This window comes from Astatotilapia calliptera, chromosome 16, assembly GCF_964374335.1.
Source record: "Astatotilapia calliptera chromosome 16, fAstCal68.1, whole genome shotgun sequence".
Classification (NCBI taxonomy): Eukaryota; Metazoa; Chordata; class Actinopteri; order Cichliformes; family Cichlidae; genus Astatotilapia; species Astatotilapia calliptera.
The window spans coordinates 15,889,841-15,911,654 of record NC_137437.1 but is presented as its reverse complement, the minus strand read 5'-3'; the positions used below and the strand labels follow the sequence as shown (position 1 = coordinate 15,911,654).

At 38.8% G+C, this 21,814-nt stretch overlaps 1 protein-coding gene across 1 annotated transcript in view; it reads left to right on the top strand.

The window, feature by feature from the left end:
* Positions 1-17,963: 17,963 nt before the first annotated feature.
* Positions 17,964-21,814, top strand: part of LOC113007710 (cytoplasmic protein NCK2) — a 41,596-nt gene continuing 37,745 nt past the window's right edge. The window contains exon 1 of the mRNA XM_026144569.2: positions 17,964-18,240. The gene's annotated coding sequence lies outside the window, so the exon portion shown is untranslated. The remainder of the gene's footprint in view (positions 18,241-21,814) is intronic.

The window sequence follows — 21,814 nt, the reverse complement described above, 5'->3', positions numbered from 1 at the left end:
AACACATCTTTGTGTTTACATTTTTTAACACAGAAGATGTGTTAAAGGAGGAGACACATTAATTGTGTTAAAACTGACACATCATGTGTTGTCCCTAATCTGATGCAGCACATGTGTTAAAATTTAACACATGATGTGTCAATTTTAACACATCCCTTCTAAGAGTGTACATGGAACGCCATAACCAAGTGGCCAGCATAGTGTACAGGAACATCTGTGCTGAGTACAACCTGGAAGTCCCGAGGTCAAAATGGGAGATGCCCCCAAGGGTGGTGGAGAATGACCGAGCTAAGATCCTGTGGGACTTCCAGATACAGACGGACAAAATGGTGGTGGCTAACCAACCGGACATAGTGGTGGTAGACAAACAGAAGAAGGCGGCCGTAGTGATCGATGTAGCGGTTCCGAATGACAGCAATATCAGGAAGAAGGAACACGAGAAGCTGGAGAAATACCAAGGGCTCAGAGAAGAGCTCGAGAGGATGTGGAGGGTGAAGGTAACGGTGGTCCCCGTGGTAATCGGAGCACTAGGTGCGGTGACTCCCAAGCTAGGCGAGTGGCTCCAGCAGATCCCGGGAACAACATCGGAAATCTCTGTCCAGAAGAGCGCAGTCCTGGGAACAGCTAAGATACTGCGCAGGACCCTCAAGCTCCCAGGCCTCTGGTAGAGGACCCGAGCTTGAAGGATAAACCGCCCGCAGGGGCGTGCTGGGTGTTTTATGGATATATATATATATATGGATATATATATATGGATATATATATATATATGGATATATATATATGGATATATATATATGGATATATATATATATATATATATATGGATATATATATATATGGATATATATATATATATGGATATAGATATGGATATATATAGATATGGATATATATAGATATGGATATATATAGATATGGATATATATATAGATATAGATATGGATATATATATATATATGGATATATATAGATATAGATATGGATATATATAGATATAGATATGGATATATATAGATATAGATATATATATATATGGATATATATTACAATTTTATGATTTAAGCTAGGAAACTATAGTAGTTTTCCTTGTCATCAGACACTCAGTTTGAAACGCTGATTAAAAACCTTCTGCACATGTTTTCTCTCTTTCTTCATTCTGTGCCATTGTACTGACATGCTTCTATATATATGACGGGGCAAATCCTCAGTCATTTAGCCTGGAGTTATGTTCCCAGACGGGTAAATCTCTGTTGGGATTGGTGGGATGTTTCATATGAGGTGTCATGGTCCTGGGTCGGTGACCCAGCGCTTTTAGTTTATTATAATTTTCTAGTTTATTATGATGATGATGATGATGATTATTGTTTGAGTTCTATGTGTTATCTTCGGTCTGCCTTTGAGTCTGCGTCTGTGTCTCTGTCTTTCTATGGTGTCAACCCGTCTGTTTGTGAAGCTGTCTGTTTAGTTCTGTGTCTTGGTTGGTTCCCCGTGTTTGAGTTTCCTGCTTTATTGTGAAGGTCTCTGTCTGATGTGAGTGTGTTCAGTTTACATTTCCCCTGTCCCGTCAGCTGCGATTCCTCCCAGCTGTGTTGCCCTCCTGTCTCTCATCCCCTGATTACTGGTGTGTGTATTTAACCCCTGTGTGTTCTCCTGCCTGTTGCTGGTTTGTCTGTATTACTCGGTGTCCCGTTCCTCGTCTGCGGCTCTCTGCTTCTCATCCCGTTGTCGTATGCTCCCAGGTCTGTTATTTTTTAGTTCTCCCAGTTTAGGTGTCTTCAGTTATTTGTTATGCCCCACTGCTTGTTTGCCACTACATCTCTGTAAATAAACCTCACCAGCATCTCATCCACTGCCTGCATCTTGGGTCCTTCTCCCAACTCCACACGGCTTGCCTTGGCAGCCGTGACATGAGGTGCCGTAAGGCAGCGGCCCCCAACCGTTTTTGCGCCACGGACCGGTTTATGCCCGACAATATTTTCACGGACCGGCCTTTAAGGTGTCGCGGATAAATACAACAAAATAAAACTAGTACCGGTACCGAAAAAGAAGATTTATTCATAACACATGTGAAAAGACCCAGGAAAAAAGTTAACGATAAAAACGATAACAAAATAACGCTGAAAATCAATAAAAACCGTGAAAACCATAAATTTCAGACCTGAGCCTCAACTCTCGCGGCCGGTACCAAACGACTCACGTACCGGTCCGAGGCCCGGGGGTTGGGGACCGCTGCCGTAAGGGACATTACTGAAACGCTCTCACACACTACTGAAACGCTCTCTCACACACTACTGAAACGCTGTCACACACACTACTGAAACGCTCTCACACATTACTGAAACGCTCTCTCACACACTACTGAAACGCTCTCACACATTACTGAAACGCTCTCTCACACACTACTGAAACGCTCTCTCACACACTACTGAAACGCTGTCACACACACTACTGAAAAACCAAGGCATTTCAGTTGAACAGGAAGTTAATTCTTGACAAGGAAACTGAAGGAAAAAGTGTTAGATTTCAAACAAACCACTACACAGATGTATACTCAGCAACCTGCTAGTTAGGGGTGGGTTTTTATAATCGATTTATCGATTAAAATTGATTCTGGTTTGGATAACGTGAAATCATTAAAATCCTCAATCGATTTTTTAATATAAATTTATTTTGCCCGAAATGCCAGAATCTCAGGTGAAACCTCACAAAATTTCCACACTTACCAAACAACAGACGTAAACACACAGCGTGGACCCGCGGATCAGAATCAGTGTCGCCTTTCTCACCCGACAGCACGGACACGGTCGGGGCTGAAAGCCGACAGCTCGCTGAATCTGATCTGTCGGCAGGTCCGCGCTTTGTTTTCACGCCGTTTTTGCGCCGATTCTAAAGCTGTAGTTTTATCTCTCTCCAAACAATATTGACTGAACCAGCAGCAAAAGAAGATCCAAACTGTGCTTCACATAAACATCGTCATGAATTCCCTCTGACATTTACTGTTTTGCTTCCACCACGATAAAACCACAAGTCATGCACAGCTCTCTCTCTCTCTCTCTCTCTCTCTCTGTACTTCAAGAACAGTTTCCCATCTAAAAATCTGTCTCCTGCATTATTCGCTTGCTTGTTACGCACAAGTCTACCGTTGTTTACAGCGCAGTCGGCCACTGTCTTCTCTTTTCGTTTTCCTACATACTTCCGAAAAGAAAACCTAATTTCTGCCGTTCAATACTGAACAAATTTAAACTTTTTAAAATCATGCAAAATGCAAAACGTTAGCCGTGTCTCTAATAAAACCTCTGTAACTTCAGAGTTCATATGTTCATATGTTGATTAATGGTTTTCTTTTGTTTTTGATAGGCCTACTGCAGAATATCTTTTATAAAATCCCAGGCCAGGAAAAATCACCTTCATGTTTTTCTGTGTTTTATCTTCAGCTACTTTGACACAAAGGCATCTGCTGTGATGCTCACACCTGTGATAAAGTCTTGTGTGTGTCAGCTTCCTTTTTTTAGATACAAAAATATGTAAATGTACTGATCTGAATTATAATATTTCTGACTGTCAAAATTTCCCAGAATCAAATCGAATTGAATTGAATCGTGGAACGAATCGATTCTGGACCTTAGTGAGACAGCTGCATTACTTAACAATATATTAGCCTCAGCATAAGTCAAAATTTAGAATAGCGGGAGACGTGCATTATCCTGGTTATTTTTTTGGCATATGTGCTTTTTGTCTTTTTTAGCAAAGAATAAAATATCTTAAAATCATCAATAAAACCAGGGAGAGAAAGCTTAGCGTTCCTCCATTTAGCACAATGGATATGATATTTACTCCAAAGTATGATGATGTTAATAATGTCTGAGTAACCCAATGCTAGATGATCCATATAAAAAAAAAAATGATGTAATTCAAATAGTGGCACATCATTAATATTTAGGGAAATCCAATTTTTTAAGTTGCACCAAATACACTGTGTGATAGGGCATAGAAAAAAAAAGATGTTCTAGGGTTTCATTTTCATCAGTACAAAAAGAACACTGATCCACCTCAAAGCCAAATCTTTTTTTTTAGAAATTCTACCACAGGATTAATTTTGTTTAAAGTGTGTTTCTTTAACTTTAGGTAGAATAGGCTATTTCATAAATTTTTAGTATGCTTTATCCAGTGTATATGAAATAACTAAATTAGAACCATGCAATGTAACCATTCTGTTGTAACTATGAAATATTTTGTCTTTGAAGAAACTACGTACTAACAAATTTCTTATTGCATTTTTATCAAACAGCTGACATTGCCCTAGCAATAAATTTGGGAGCACTGATGAGAAATTGTGTATCATAAAAATTTTAATCAAATGAAGCAGAGGCAGTGGGACCAGTTCACAAAATTTTTTATATTCTCTTTGAGAACAATTTAGACAATATTTTTCTGAAAGGTCGGTGTAACTTAGAATGACACCGTTATCATCCAACAAATCTGTTATGAATATAATCTTTTTGTTCAAACCAGTCACTCTTGAAAATTGAGTTTTGATTAAGTGTTATTACCCTATTATTCCATAAGGTTTAATTATGGGGAGAAGTTGTGGGTAAATCTCATTTTCCCAAAAATGCAAAGTCTGTTTTGGAAAGTTTGATATCTTTATGGGGATTTTATTTACCGCAAAATCACATTTCAAAATAAAGTCTAATCCTGTATACTGTTTTATTAAACAAGGACCATAGGATGTGGAGATAAGTAGAGTCTGGCTGTGACAGACAAGATTTTAACCATTTAATTCTAAGGGTGCCAACCATAAATTCTAATTCTGGAGTTTTGATACCACCTTTATTGTATTCCTTCACAAGCTGATATCTTTCTATGTAATGGGTTTTATTCCTCCACAAAAATTCGAAAATAACTGTGTTAGTCTTATTAATGCTTTTAGAGGAGTGACAGGGGATTTCTTTAAATCACCCAGTAGTTCTTCAGCTAAATATATATAGAGAGTGACAAGGATAAATCAATTTGGAGATGCCTTCAGCTTTAGATAGGATGTTTCTGCCAAAAATAAGGTCTCTGATTAACCAGTGGCTAAGTGATTTCTTCATCTCCATGATACAGTTAGAAATATTGGTGTCTTTTCTGCTAATTGGGTTTTTTAGATATTATCAGCCCTATATATTTAACTTTAGATTCAACTCTAACCAAAGTTATTGAGGAGTCAGAGCTTGTATGAATCGGGAGAAGTTCACATTTTTTTGATACTGAGAGATAAACGAGAAGCTTTAGTTTTCTCTACCATGTATTTATCTTTCAAAAAAATAGATGTATCATCTGTGAATTGACTTATTTTGAAGTCTTTAAAAATTGATATTCCTTGTATGTCGTTAGAATTTTTGATTAATAGTGTTAACAACTGAGTTGCCAATATAAAAAGCTTAGGGGAAACAAGACATGCCGAATTCCCTGTTGCACCTCGAATCCATTCCTTGATTCAAGGAAGCTAAAATATTGTTAAGTAATGCGGCTGCTTCACTTAGGCTACAAGCCGTCCCCAACCCCCAGGTCCTGGACCAGTACCGGTCTGTGAGTCGTTTGGTACCGGGTCGCGAGAGTTGAGGCTTGAGTTTGAAATTTATGGTTTTCATGGTATTTATCGTTTTTCTATTTTTATATCGTTTACATGGCGCAAAAAAGGTTGGGGACTGCTGTACTAGCAGGTTGCCGAGTAGACATTCTTGTAGTGTTTTGAAATATACCACTTTTTCCATCAGTTTCCTTGTCAGGAAACAACTTCCTGTTCAGTGGAAATGCCTCTGGTTTCAGTGGAGTGCGTGAGTGCATTTCAGTAGTGTGTGTGTGAGAGCTAAAATTTCAGTAGTGTGTGTGAGAGCTAAAATTTCAGTAGTGTGTGTGAGAGCGTTTCAGTAGTGTGTGTGAGAGCGTTTCAGTTGTGTGTGTGAGAGCGTTTCAGTTGTGTGTGTGTGAGAGCGTTTCAGTAGTGTGTGTGAGAGCGTTTCAGTTGTGTGTGTGTGTGAGAGCGTTTCAGTAATAATGTCCCTTACGGCACCTCATAGTTTCAAACCTAGCAGCGACCTGACACCTTATTTAGATGCTGATGTTTTCTCTTTGTTTCATACTTCTACTGTATGAAATGACATGGACAAATTTCTATGATCATCTGCTTTCCTCTGTAATTTGCTAGATGTTCCTGTGACATGTTTGGGGCACATGTCTCTTGCCTATGTGCATTTGATATCAAACATTTTGTAAGGAAAGCATGAATACAATTAGACCCATCATTTTTTCAACAAAGACACAATTTTTGTAGTTTTTCCTCTGTACAAACAATCAAAACTTTTGCCTCGGCTCTTTACGAATTACAAACATTTTCAGAGACTCCGAAGTAAACGAACTAACATAATTACATCTCTAAATATAAACAATTATTTTCATCACATGGTGGAAAATTCCTTCCGAATCTGAAATCAAAGACTCACAATATAAAATTCTGTAATTCCTCACTTGTTGCCACTTGTGGGGGTTTCTGCATTCATGTTGCATCTAATCACTGAAAGGCATGTCCAGTTGGATTAAGATCAGGTGATTAACTTGGCCATTGAAGAATATCCAGTTGTTTGCCATGAGAAACTCTTGAGTCACTCTTGCACTTATTGTTATCTATTTGCACTGTAAATCACTAATACTTGTATAAAACGCCTATAATTTCTAAAAGGATGCATATATTGTGTTTTTTGCAAAAGCCCTTTGCATTAAGGCTGAAAGTCTGCACTTCAATCAGATAAAGTTTGAAAATTATATATTCAATAAGGAAGATCTGTATTCACTCATCTGCCTGCATTCTTGGGTGTCACTTCAATTTTCCCACGCTGTCAGACTTAATTCTGTCTTTATTGCTCAGCTTGGTGATTTTCTCTCCCACCAATCAGACTCTGCTCTGTGTGCTTTAACTCTTACTTTACTTCTGTTACCCTATATTTCAGACTTTCTCCAACAAATTTCATGGACAAAGATTTCTGTTTTTCTGTCATGTTACTCAATGAGATTGCTGCAGACTCACTGAGTAAAAAGCTGGACCCCTGTCTCTGCATTTTTCTTACTAATTCTATCTCTTGCAGGCAGCTGATATGTTGGCACTCTGGCATGCAATGCCAAGCCCTCCCTGCCTTCAATATAGATCCAATGTGTAGGTGGGAAACAAAAAGAAGATTGGGATTGGTGGTGTGGTGGCAGCAGCTGAGGGCCAGCTGTGCCTAAAAGTTCCCACTTGGTTCTGCTGTTGATTTTTATTTTACAAGCTGTTGGTGTGACTGTCCCTGGGTATTTTTCTTTCTTAGGCTATAAGTAATCTCATTGTTCCGATAGAGATGTTTCAACAACATGATGACAGATCTTTTTCAAAGACGGCATCTTGACCACTCAGTAAAAATGCACAGCTGTAAATAAAAACAGTGATGGCTGAATTATATTTTAAGCTGTTCACCCGGGTACTGGCTCCCTGCAACACTGTCATGAGCCATTTCGACACATGCACTACAGCCCTGAGCTTTTCTAGACAATAGCTGACAGACGTGCATGTGGGGACACATTAGCCTGTCTTAAACCAGGTCTCTGGTTACCGTTAAACTGCAGCAATAGCATAGAGCACAGAGGCATTCATCGCCAGTGAGTGGGCATCATTTTGGTCCCTGCAGGTGCTTTTACAGACACAGAGTACTTCACGTAGCTGCACGGTGAGAATATTTCTCCAGATTAGAATCTTCCACATCTGAAGCCTTTTGCGTGTCCAATATGGACACTTTGTTAGCTGTGTGACAGGCAGAATGTGAACCCAGATGCTAGACTTGGGAACCAGGAATGAACTAAATCAACATCAGCTTCAATCCTGCTTCTTAACAGAAAGCAAAATCCAAGATAGTTGCTGGGTAACTATGAGAGGCAGCGTAACAAAGGACAATTCAGGGTCTGCAGCCTTAAAGGCCGCATTTTAAGGCCGATTACGTCACAGCGACGCGACGAAGGCTGTCCCAATTCGAAGGCTGCTCGAAATGCGGCCCTCAAATGCGTCCTTCATTTCCCTGGATTTTAAGGACGTGGCGGTGTAGACTTCGTGGCCCAACATATCCCAGAATGCATAGCGCGGCGGTGGGTGTGGATAATTTTGCTGAAAAAAAAAAACAGCGGATGAGGGGCGCCCGAAGAGTAACATAGTAAACTAAGTACTGAATATTATGTGACTTATTTATGTGCAAATGTTTAATAACGAAGAACATTAAAACATTACTGGTGGCCACATGTCGGCAAAGTTATGTGACATTAGTGACGTTTGTGCTGGTTTTAAAGCCTTTACTTTAAAATATACGCCGTTCAATAGCTGACCTTAATCAGAGAATGATCAAAGCTCATGTAGAAACAAACAAACAAATGAACAAAAGATTTTCTCCTTCATTTCTGTCAAACAAAGCTGTATGACACGTTTCCAGCTGTTAGTATCATGGTTGCTAGGCAACCTGGGCAGCACAACGGAGGCTAGACCATCCCATTTCACAAGCCTCGCACTTCCGGCCTTAGCGGTCTTTAAGTAAGCGGCCCTTGAGGACCGTTGAGGCTGCGTACTTTAAGGCTGCAAACCCTGAATTGGGATACAGCCAATATATATACTCACAATATAATGAGTGGAAAGAAAGCAGGTGAGCACACAGCTGAGGGCAACTAACACAAGAGGAAGTGAAGCTTGACAGAGAACCAGAGGGTTAAAAACAACCAAAATAAAACAGGAAGAGAGCCACAAATGAATGAGAATAAAAGATTAACTTCAAACAACTAAACTGGGGAACAAGAAAGACAAAAATACAGAGAACAGACTGAAGGATTACAACACAGATACAAGACTAGGATAGAACAGACAGGAAAGGGAAACGAAATCTAAAGGTGAACAGGTAACAAAACGTAGAAGCATAAGGAAATAGAAAATGACACCATTAACAAAAAATTTGGTAAAGCTCAAATATAAATCATTCCTCAAAACTACAACAGCTTAAAACCTTGGGACCACGACAGACTTCAATAGCTGCTGGTATTATTTATGACTTCCTGAGGAAAACATCTTTGTAGAATAACAAAAAGGTGGCTGTTTGTGCTGTTTGGACAACTTTTTCAGTTTAGCAGTAGTTTTGGCCGGCATTAGCCAGTCCAGAAATTTCACTGTACCCCATCAATGACTGATGCACAGCTACGAGTAAAACCAAGGCATACATTTTGGTAATGGAAAAAAAAAAAAAACGCAAACAGGCCCTTGCAGCAATCACAGTAACTAGCATGGCACTGGTTTTGGAGCAGATTTTGGGCCGTAGGTTTAAAGCAGGTCCTCACTTGAAATCTGCAAAACAAATGAAATAAATGTGTCAATGATATTATGCACTACAGTAACAGTTAATGACCTCAACTGTGAGTTCATCAAAGCACTTTGCCAAATAATATCATCTATAAGTGTACTCTGCATGTATCGTTGTAATCATGCATACCGCTTGATGCAGGTTGTTCAACCTGTAAAGATATAATTATGCAGCACTGTGTCTCAGTCTACAGTTTTAAATGTCCATCTAAAGTGTTTTATTATTTTATTTTATTGTATTTTATTTTATTGTATTTGTTTTTTTTTACTTTGCATCTTGGGGATTTCACGGTTCACACTCCTGTTATCAGTCAGTGCAGTGAAGACAGCAGTTTTTGTATTGTGCTATCTAATATTGGTCTTTTGTGACTCTCCAGTGGGTGAAGGGAACAACAAGAGTACTTTTTTTGTTTGTTTGTTATGTTTTAGTTGAGTATTTTTTCATGATGAGGGAAAACCATCCAAATAAATGATTTCTGCTTGAGCTGTTTTCTGTTTTTATTTGAGATATTTGATTAGGACACAGACTCATTGACTGACCTGCTCAGCTGTGAATGGTGAAAAGACAGCACATTCTCACTTTAACTTGATTTCTCTTCAATCTTCAATATATTTTAAGGTTCCTAATATTTAAAAATTAAATAATTGAAACTACAATTTGATGATTTTTCTTCTCTGGGTGCTTTCAGTGAAGTGAGATCAGCTGCTTCTAATGACCTAGTGGTGCCAGTCCAGTCATGTGAATGTCCTCTGTGTAATTTTCTCGTCTCTGAAAGGATGCCTTTCAAAAGTCTGCAAAACACAGAATGCAGACAGTTTTTGAGAAATTTCACGGTTTTCTTTAAACAAATTATGCACATTATCCTGTGCGGCACAGCAGTCTGGGAACCTTCCTAATGCTAAATTATTGAAGAAATGTGGTAGTAAACAGCACAGAGTTTACGTCTTGTTTAGGAGTTAAGCAAATGCATTAATGATTGAAAACTGAATTTCGCCGTGATAGATCATGCTAAGGGAATTATACAGTTTAGATGCTTCTATTAGAGATGCACGGATTGACCGCCCAGGAACCGGAATCCAGCATTATTAAATAAAATTTTACATTTTGCACTGAAGGACCGATGATGTTTGCTTGTATATGCTGTCAGCTATAGTTCTTAGAAAGACAACCTGCCAGTCACACTTAGATAGAAATCAGAAATCAGAACATCCCAAGATAATAGCATCTCTAGTTTCCACAAATCTTATTTCTGGGATCATTCCTAACACAGAGTCAGCTGAATCATGGATGTCCTTTTTAAAAAAATTAGTTTTTATGATAACAAATAACTTTTGGCATCTTTTTGCTTCAACTGATTCTATTTTGGCAACTGATAAAAGATTTCACAAAATGATTATTTTGTAATTCTGACTCCTGAGAGCACAATTAAATCTGGTGTTATATCAAATTGTTAAAGGACTCTGTTATATGGTTTATGTCTTTTATTAAAGCCTAAAGTGATATCAGCTGAGACAAATCAGAAGTAGAATTAAAAGTTGACATTTACCATTATTGGTTGTGATCTTATTAACTGTTACAAACAAGGAACATTACCTGAATTAAATATAGTTTGTTTCAAGGATCTGCTGACTCAGATACCTGAAAACAACAACTAACTATTGCTTATGTGATTTAAACAAGAAATGTAGGCTCCTCTCCTTTTTTTTTCCTTCTTGACCTCCCTTTAGGGCAGGGGTGGGCAATCTCAGTCCACGAGGGCCGGTGGCCCTGCAGGTTTTAGATGTGTCCTCGAACCAACACAGCTGATGATTTAAATGGCTAAATTCGCTCCTCAACATGTCCTGAAGTTCTCCAGAGGCCAAGGTGAGATCTAAAACCTGCAGAGACACCGGCCCTCGTGGACTGAGATTGCCCACCTCTGCTTTAGGGGTTGCCACAACTGATCTGCCTCCATCTCACCCTGTCTCTAGCATCCACCTCTGTCACACCAACCCTCTGCATGTCCACCTTCACTGGATCCATGAATCCTCTCTGTGCTCTTCCTCTTTCCGTCCTGCCTGACAGCCATATTGAAAATAATATTGAGTGTTGAGTATTTTACTGGGTATTGAGTTTGAAATTCTAGTAGTTGAACAGCAGTTGTTGTTATCCCAGGCTTCGAACAATCCAACACGGAAACTTTACAAATGATCCAAAGAAGCCAAAGAAGCAAACAACAATCAGTCATGGATTATTTCTGATCCTTTAGCTTTTCCCCACCTTTATTCTCTCATCTTTAAATTAAAAAAAAACAACAACCGTCTGTGTCCATTTCAATGTTTATTTTTTTTGTGCTACAAATAATCTAAACACAGGTTGATTCTTTTACCATTGCTTTGTTATCTGGGTCTTTGTAGTATTTTTCTTACACAGTAGTTTATGTTTGAGGCGTTGTAGAATGACTGAAAGGGATCCACTGGATGTTGTATAACCCTGTTTTGTTTGTAGGCCGTTTGAGGTCAATTGTTTTAAATGAGATGAATATTTTAAAAAAGGAAGCAAACAAACAAAATTGAGTGTTCTTTTGTGTAATTGTGTTAACACGATCAAATTAAAACAATACTTCAACTGAACAGTTCTAATTCATTGTATTTTGATGAAACCCTTCTACAAGCAACTCCAAAAAAGTCGGGCCATTACGTAACATGCAAGCAAAACCAAATTCAATCATTTGCAAATCTTATAAGGCCAAACATCAAATGTTTCATTTCATTTCATTTTAAAATGTAAAATGTAATATTTTAATAATAAAATCTTAAAATCTAATAACAGTCCCACAACAAACATCTGGGCAGTGGTTTCCATGACAGAATCATGCAGTGTCATCACAGGCATCCATGCTGATTTTCAGTCTTGGGCCTGTGATGACACTGAGATTACTCTAGTTTCACTGTAACTTTGGATGATGTTATGTACTCTAGATGACAAGGCGATAGCAATTTTATGAGAACACGAGTCACTGTTTTTAGCAGATACCAGGCGAACCTCTGCTCATCTTCTGAGAAACTCTGTAACATGTTCTTTTGATTCTCAGTAATCTTACTAACCTGGGAATCAACCGTATTATGTTCCTCCAGCTGTTTTTCTTTATTTTCTTTTTTTCTTTTTTTGTATTGCCAACGTCTACAGTTAGGTATTATGACATGAATATTCATTTCTTTTTGTTTGCTTTTCCTTGCTTGACTACAGTTAAATTTCTGCAGTCTTCAAATAATCATTGGAGCTTTTAAAAATGTTCTGTCTAAAAAAAAAAGCAGCAAACATTTGACAGCACTTGACCCAGGAGACAAACAAAAAGAAAACAGGACGCTGTTGAAAACAATGGGCAGGTAATCTAACACAAGCCATTTTTTAAAATCCAACAACAGGAAAAGGAATCAATGAAAGAAAGCAAAAAATCAATTCAAGGAACCCAGGATGGATGGAGCAAACACAAAAGGTGGGAAGCAAACAAAGACAGGAAATGAATTCATCCGAGAGATACACCAGGTAAGCGAAACAAACCTGACACCATGACACATCAGAGGTGCAGTTAAACATTTAATTCTGCAAAATGCTGGTCAAAAATCAATGTTTGTGTAAGAATGAACTTATCCAGGTGTAGAAGTTTATACAGTGTAAATGTAACTTGTGATTACTACAACAGTCAGCCTTGTTGTTCCTGGGAGATGACAGAACTGGTACCTCTTTCATGTCTGTATGATAAATAAGAAACTGCAGATGGGAGCTGGTTTGGTGTGTATGTAAACATTTTTGTATTTGTGTTTTTTCCCCTAAGGAATCATATTAATGTGGCTCTAACACCATCATTCCAGCTGATCAGCCATGTCACTGTGATGTATATAGCTTTCCAATACCAGATACAAAACATCTCATGTGGTAGTGGTAGATGTTTCCCTTCACAACATTTCTTTTTTCAGAATGCAAGGAGTTTGTTTTGGAAGACTTAAAAGCTTTTCTGACAGAAAGGCTTCCTTCTGCCAGAGAGGGCTGTCATCCTGCGGAGGGAAAGATTGTTCACAAATGGAAAACATTCAAGACAGTTGCCAAACTTTCCAGGATTGGACGTCCCATCAAATTCAACTCAAGGTCACATTGTGCAGTGCTCAGAGAAACTGCAGTTAACTCAAGAGCTACATCTCTGACTCTGTTAGCATGCTAAATGTGAAAGTTCATGAGAGTGCAGTTAGAAACGCACTCAACAAGTACTGCACGACTTGTCTGGATGGAAGCCTCTTTTCTCTTTAACAAGAACATGACAGCACGGATTAGGTTTGCAAAGTTGCACCTGAATAAAACAAAAAAGACTTCTGGAACAATGTCCTTAGGATACATGAGACCAGAGTGGAACTGTTTGGGTATATCACACAGCACTGCATTTAGAGAAAACCCGAACACAGCATATCAGCAGAAACACCTCATACCAGCTGTTAAGCATGGTTGTAGAATGGTGATGAATAGTGCTGGCTGTGCAACCACAGGGGATTATTAAACTATTCTGATTCTGCTTTTTATTCCAGAAACACGTGTGAGAGCTAATTTTAATATCCAGCCATTAACTATCTGTAACTCTCTGCAATCCACTAACCAGCTTTCATACCCTCTTCAAACCAGCCTTTTCCACTGTGGATATTTTAACAGCACGGGGAAAAGCACCATATCTACATCTATGACACCAAGCTAATACATTTCTGCATTTTGATGAATACATCCTCTCCTTGAAGGAGCAAAGATGCTCATTTCCATCATATGCAATCTATATTTCATAAGACTAAAAGTCTCACTTGGCCTCGAGGTCAGTGAATTGCAAACATAGCACAGGAGCCGCTGGTTCATCACGTACATCACCACCTCCGGTCAGGTGTACTTAAACACGGGGCGCCTTTCTGCCAAAATAAACATCCAGTTTCATCAGCATGGTAACTATAGCTCTGCTCAGCTGCAGGCCCCTCAGTAGTCAACGATACAGTGTCACTGGTGAGAATATGAGGGGCGTGTCTCTAAAATGGAAGACATCCTGGTTATAGCAGGAGCAGATAGAGTGGTGACATGTGTGACTCAGTCCCGATTAATAAATCAAGTTTGCCTCGGGATTAGGAGGAGTGGGGTATGAAAGACAAACCATTCCAATCATTTTGCACTTCTTCAGCAACATTAAACGTTGCCTCCTCCCCCCTTAGACATGTAATGTTGTTTTTGAAAGTTATATAATGAACTTTATGTTGAATGATGTCCAACTGGGAAATCTAATAATACCAAGTGTAGCAGTGTGAACACGCACATCAGCTCTTTCCAATTACCCGTGAGTCTGCAGCATTAAAACGGATTTAACTTTTAACGTGTATGTTTAAAAATAAGCACATGCTTGCAGTTATTCATCCAGCTGTCATTAAATTAGTTTGTTGAGGTAGAAAAAAAATGTGTATGATGAATAAGACAGGGTGGTTGTGGATGAGGGGTGGAGGAGTGGAGTGTGGGTGAAAAGGTCAGCAGATGGTTATTTATTTGTCGCATCCTGACGCTATGGTGATGAAGGTTAGTATGTTAGGCATTCGCACATGATTACGGGGACAGCGTCCATGATCCAAGTCACATACTTTATCTTTTTAGTACTGTTTCTTACAATATGCATGCGAATGGGACTTTGTATTGGTGGTGCAGAGTTTGGTGGATTAGAAGGGACAAAAAGCATTTTAGCTTTTGTGCTGCAGAAGGGGAACGATGCAGGCGGCCATCCTGATACTTTTGGTGGACTGTATCTGATCTGCTGCAGCATTTAGGGCACATTAAAGCTTTTGGCATATCATTAGTGGATATGCATTTCTTTCAAGGATGTTCTGCCCCCTTGTGACAGGAAATCCAATGCTTCAAGAGCCTCTCTGTACATGTGCAGTGTTATTTTCACTCTCACTTCTCACTTGAAATAAATACAAAAAGTGTCGCTTGGGCCTGCTGAGATGAGTGTCAAAAGGCGTTTACAGGTAACTGCTTCGCTTTACATTGCAGGAATTAATAGGGACGTGTGAAGGTGCAGTGGAACGAGGTACGCATAAATGAATCAGCATCTGTGGATTTGGGCCAACTGAACTGTTAAAACAGATGGATATTGCATATAAGAGATTAGTGGGAACAGAAGGTTTTGGCTATGAAAACTGTGTTTTGAGTAGGATCCAAATCCAGTCATAAATTACAAATGTGTAGTAGTCAGACACACAGGATGTAGTCTTAATGTGAGACTGCACTTTTACAGCATGCAAAATGGCGATACTATTTTATTTTTTCTTGCATGACAGACAATCTGTCATAAAATTGACATGAAGTATATAGCTGAGAAGAAGTCAGTAGAGATATTGACTTAATTCTGGCTTTTGGCCACAGCTCTAATTCTCATAACAAAATTAGATTTAAGACATTATTTGATTTCGAATGGTGCCTATATAACAGCAAATCACCGTGGGATACTGAGCAAGGAAATACGGGACACTTTGGACACTTCAGTAGGGACTCCATTTTTAAATTAGATCAGCATCACTTTAAGATTCAGTGCAGCTTTCTTTTATTACCATCTTAGGACTGACTTGTTTTGATGGGATGTAAAAACCAACCTGTTATTATGCAACCAGTTACTCGTGCTCAAGGTTTACTCATGAAAATGTGGCCTTGTCAGCACTCATGAGGTCATACACTGTAGGTTAGGTGTGTCTGAGAAACAAAATAAAACATGGGGGGGGTGCCTTTAATCTGATTGCTCTTTGATTACTCAACCCAAGTACTGGTAAATATCAGACTTGCTCATTGGACCTCTGAAGTGTCAAGGTGTGTGACTGTTTTTAATTCTAACATGAGCTAAATGCAACTTTTTTTCCGCCTCGTGTTATTTTTAACAGTTACAAGTGTGTAGGATGATTAGTATATGGCACAGTAGTAAATAGCACACCATCTGAGTGATGAAAACAGTGAGAAGGAATACACAGGTGAGAAAGCAACCGCACAAAGTCTAAATTTAGTGTGTGAACAATGAAGTTTATTTAAGTGTAATACGACGAATGATGATTAATGATTAATCACATAGTTGACGGGCGAGGAGGGACTTTTTGATGAACTCATCAATACAAAGTTTTTGTTTATGAGTTTACTCAAGATAATTACTTGCAGGCTTTGAAAAAAAAAATCACTTTTCATGTTAAAAAAATAAAATAAAATACATCAGATTTCCCAGTGTGGTCGCCAAGGGGCGACACAGTACCCCACATTTTCTCCCTTTCTCTCGGCGTTGTCCTGTACGAGTCCCGGTGTGGGTGACGTCACCAAGGGGACCGGCGATCAAGCTGAGTGCGCTCAACGAAATCAAACCGGAAGTTAAGGAATTTGTCTTCAAAATAAAAGCATTATGCATCTTAGCTCACACAGAGGAGCGAAATGTCCTTGAAAATTGTAGGCGCAAAAATGAATAACAGCAGATTGAATAAAAATTAAAATAGACAATAAAATATTTTCAAATTCATAATCTTTATTTGCATCCTTCTTGCATTTCTTTTCACATTTAGCTGTTTCATGTTCAATTAATAAATAATTTGGGGGTTGACATGATATATTCATAAGTCGTCGTAAAAAGTCAAAGACAGGTGGAAAGGTGAACATGCAAACAAGGAAGGTTTACAATAAAAAATAAATGGACAGGTTTTTATTAGTACATTTCACAACATGTCTCATTCACACACATACAAGCGCTTTTTTCTCTCCATCTAATTGCTTTTTTATCTAGCATTCACACTCTGATGAACATCAGGAGAAATTCAGGGTTCAGTATCTTATCCAAGAATACTCTGGCGCTACTCTACCTCCTAAGCCACAGCCACCTTGGGAGGGTAGTGAGACCTGCTGTTATGTGTGGTTTGGAAATGTTAAAATTTTCATTGTGACTCACCAGGTAATTCCATGGACAAGTTTGGAAAGAGAGTTAGAGAGGCAATGCTGAGAGAGTTTGGACATGTACAGAGGAGGGATAGGTGGTAGATTGAACAAAGGCTACTGTATATGAAAAGAGGAAGATGACAGAGACGATTTGTGGATGTAGTGAAGGTGGTTGTGTGACAGAGGAGGTTGTCAGTGATAGGGTGAGATGGAGTCAGAGCATCTGATGTGGTGACGCTCTAAAAGGAGCAGTCGGCTGAAGGAGAAGAACCAGAATTCCTCTGGAAACAAGTTTTTGTGAAGCCTCCAGACACCTTTAAAAGGGCAGACATCCTGACGAATCATCTGAATCAACTTATTAAATAAAACTATTGGTTACTTTGAGATAAAAAAAGAAGAAGCCATAAACCGAAACATAAGACATATATGATTTAAAAACTTAAAAGAAAACGTTAAAAATCTAAAGACATTTAATAAAAGCCCATTTTTCCCACCTGGAAGTTACATTTCTGTCACCATCTCCTCCGGACTTCAAATTCAGTCTTGTTTGACTGCAACGTCTCTACGCCCAGAGGTATTTTATTTTGAAAGCAAAGAGCGGAAGTTGGCAGCCCCGTAGACTGAGCTTGAAACGAGTGCTTGAGGTGGAGGCAGTCAGCCTGCGACGGAAAAAAACAAGCTATAATAGGTCGGACACTTCATGCTCGGTTCTTGTTTTAAAAGAAAGAAAAATAGAGAAACCGGTGGTTATGTGGATGTAGGAGGTTATTTTCGCGGCTTTCGCGCGGGCTCCCTAACTTACAATTTGATTGGCGGGTTCTGGTTCGGGGTTTGTTGTTGAGCGTGTCGCTGTTTGCCCATTCTCACTGGAGTGAACACTAAGGTAAGCCTTGTAACCGCAAATGAACTGTGTTAAGTTGGTGCAGTTGGACTGGTTGTTTTGGCCATTTCAGTGCTGCTTAAACGACCGTTTTCAGTTATATTTGCCCGGGAAAAATGTAATTACAAGCTGAGGTAAAAGTTGGGGTAAAGAAAAACGGCAGCTTGCTCGTGCCACTTTGTAGGTTTGACGCTGGGTCTTTGTCCACTCAGAGGTGGTTTCACTGGACGCTGTGTGCTACAGCCTCGGTTTTTCCTTGCGTTTGAGTGGTTGCTGTTAACGAGCCACACAAACAGTGATATTTTTCTTTTTTAATTTTTAGAGTCAGAACAAATGGTTTCCAATTTATCAACTTTACCGTTTAGCATTTTTTTTGCGGGGCCACTTCTTAAAGGCCTATAAGCGCAAGCTACTCAAGCAATCCTCAGGCAGGTCCTTTAGACTGTTTTCTCAGGCATCTGCTCTTGTTTGAGTAATTTCTCGCATTTATATCTCTGATTAATAAAACCCCACACACAATTTCCTGTCATTCTTTTTACATTTACAATGAGCTGCGTTTGTCAGCAGGCCTATTTAAAAACGCAGTGGCTTACACAATGAACCACATTTGCCAAAACACCATAGACTGGCGACTGGTGCCACATGCCGAGATTGTCAATGTTGAATGTCTAGTGGCTTTTCATGGTAACTACACCGTGCGTCGTCCTCATCAATAGCAGCAGAGAATAGCATGCATTGTCTGTCTTGCTGTGGCAGTTATTGTCCATAAGTAAAGTCCCTTTTATTCTAGAAGACGGGGGGAAATTTACACTTGCATGCAAATGCAAGGACTGAGGTTATAAGAAAGCACAGTTTCTCTTTTTTCTTTTTTTCAACATGCAGGTACACTTGCGTGGCACACCTATTCTGCCGACACACCCTCTGACAAGAGCACCATGTTAGCTCTGAGTCTAGGACAAGGTTCACTCAGAAATGAACAGGTATGCCGTGTAGGCATGTGCAATAATGGAGCGATAAAGTGTGAATTGCATAAACTTCCATTACATCACAAAGCAAAGAGAGAACGCGAGTTTCAGTGCTTTGCATTTCCAGCATATCAGAAACATGACTAAAACTAGAAAGACTGCTAATGATACCGAGAAGTGCAGTAACTGCATGTACTCACTGGAAAGGTGAGCTTTTCGGGCTGACTTCACACTCAAGTAACATTTAGTATGAGTGTTGTAGATTATGTGGTGGTTCAGTTAAACCCTAAATTTGACCTGAAACTATTAGTTATGGGAATTAGGGTGATCGGGTAATTTGGGTCTGATTCCACCTCACAGTGCATATTTGCTGCATTTCTTGATCCTCTATGATTGTAAGCTGAATATTATTGTATTTTTGATTGGCAGACAAAAAAAGCGGTATTAAAATAACTCACGCCATGCCTTTTTTCCCCCTCCAATTTTACGACTTATAAACAGTTATAACTGAAAAAGTAATGATAATAAGTAATGATAAAAAGTCAGATAATTGTTGCAACCCTGCTGTATCCTGTTGCATGCATGCTTTTAAATGAGGTTTCGATCTAAGGCATTTTTTATGTTTTATAGGTACATTTTGAAGGAATTACCAAGTGTGTGCACATGTTAAGCAATTCTGTCATTTTAATGTAAAGTTGATTAAGTCAATTTTGCAGATGCTGCTTTTTTCCTCTTTAAAGTCTTTGTAAACCAATTATTTGGGACTTTTTTTTTCTTTCTTTTCGTTTTTTTGGCTGGTTGCTCCAATCGCATCATTTAAAGCAGTCTTTCATTACCTCTCCTTTCAAGAATTTATAATTGACATGTTTCATTATAAGCTGGACTTGTAGAAGAGCCCTTTTCAAAATGACACACATTAAATTGGCTCCATGTGCTGCAGAGACTGAAACCAATGGTGCGTTCAGGCAGCCATCATCAATTAATAAAGTCAAACATTTTAAGAGTCAATCTGTGGGAACTTCCCCTATAATAGTCTGCCAAGTGTTAAATGCTTGAGATGAACTGAAGCATTTTTTTTAACCAGTGTGTGATTCAGTATTGGGGTATTAAAACATGCATGGTTTTTCCTACCATAATATGTCTAAGTGAATGAAGCAACCTGGACAACAGGTAATGATTAACCTCATATCCAATCTGATAGAAAGAACAAACACTGGTGTTAATATATGACTTTGTTTGTTTCCACCTTGCATGAGCTTTGTCACTTGAAGTTGATATGAAGGCAGCTCGTAGCAAGTGTTGAACAAAATATTCTGTACGTCAGATGAGGTGGTATTGTATAAACGTTTGGTGCCGATTTAGAGAAAATAATATAATATGAATATTTCTTAGTATATGTGATGTTGATATATATACAAGCATGTAGATCGCCCTTGCATTTAGTGACAAATTGCTATTTTTCGTCTGCATGTCTTAACTTCCACTATCAAACTTGGAACATGTGCACGTTTGTCATTTGAGCTGCATTTTTTTTCTTCTTACATACGAGATACTAATCCAAATCCTCTTTCTTCTGTGTATTTGATTGCACTTTTATGAGCTGTGACTAATTACTCTGCTTGTCTTTCTTGTATATGCCTAATGGGCCTTAAAAAAAAAAAAAATCCCTTGCATACTGCCGCGCTGTGCCCACACAATATTTTGTTCCTCTGTTGTTTTGAGTGGAAGCCAGTGGAAAATGACTTTGTTCCGAGCAAGTGATGCTTTGCTTCTTTCTCATTTTGCTGATTTATGTGATTTGTACTTGAAGTGGTCTTCTTTTTTTTCTCTCTCTTTTTTTTAAGAGAAGGCGCTGAGTCGATCATATGCGATCTTAAATTGTCTGTAATGTAGCAATGAATCATTTATAGTCTAATAACATAAGTGGTAGTTAAATGATTTAAGATTTCGAGTGCAGGCGAAATATCTTTATTTTTATGCCTGCTGTGAGAAAAGGGTTCTAAAACCTATTGCATCATCCCCTTTTATTTTATGACCTATATTACATGGACTGTCTCTTGGAGAGTGAGGGTAATTTTATTTACACTTTCTTCACATTGTATGGAACGTTGTGAAGAAAGTGTAAGACGCAGGTTTCTGTGTAGACCTCCCAAACAAAATAATAGAAATTAGAGCAGAGCGATATGACCAAAAATATTTATCACGAAATAAATTTGAAAATTTGCTATAACGATATAACTTTCCTTGCTGACAGTTTAACCAAAAGGCATTTCCAGTGGAAATTGGCCGACATGTCCTCACCATAACCATGCATAATATCCACAAAACTTAAAAAAGGGGTTATACACACACAATACGGTAATATTATTGAAGCATAGTATGTGTCACTCCGTGAGTCTCCTGACTACGATAGCCGTAATGCTCCGACAATCCATCAAGCAGTACGGCTTCATAGCTTAGCAAAGTACTAAAACATTTGACAGATTTTTGAGCACCGTGTACCACATAAAATCGTTTCAAGGTCAGTAAACACAACCAGAATTCGTACATAAGGCACACGGGATTATAAGGGGTACTGTCGATTTTCAGAAAAATCTTAGGATTGAATTTAA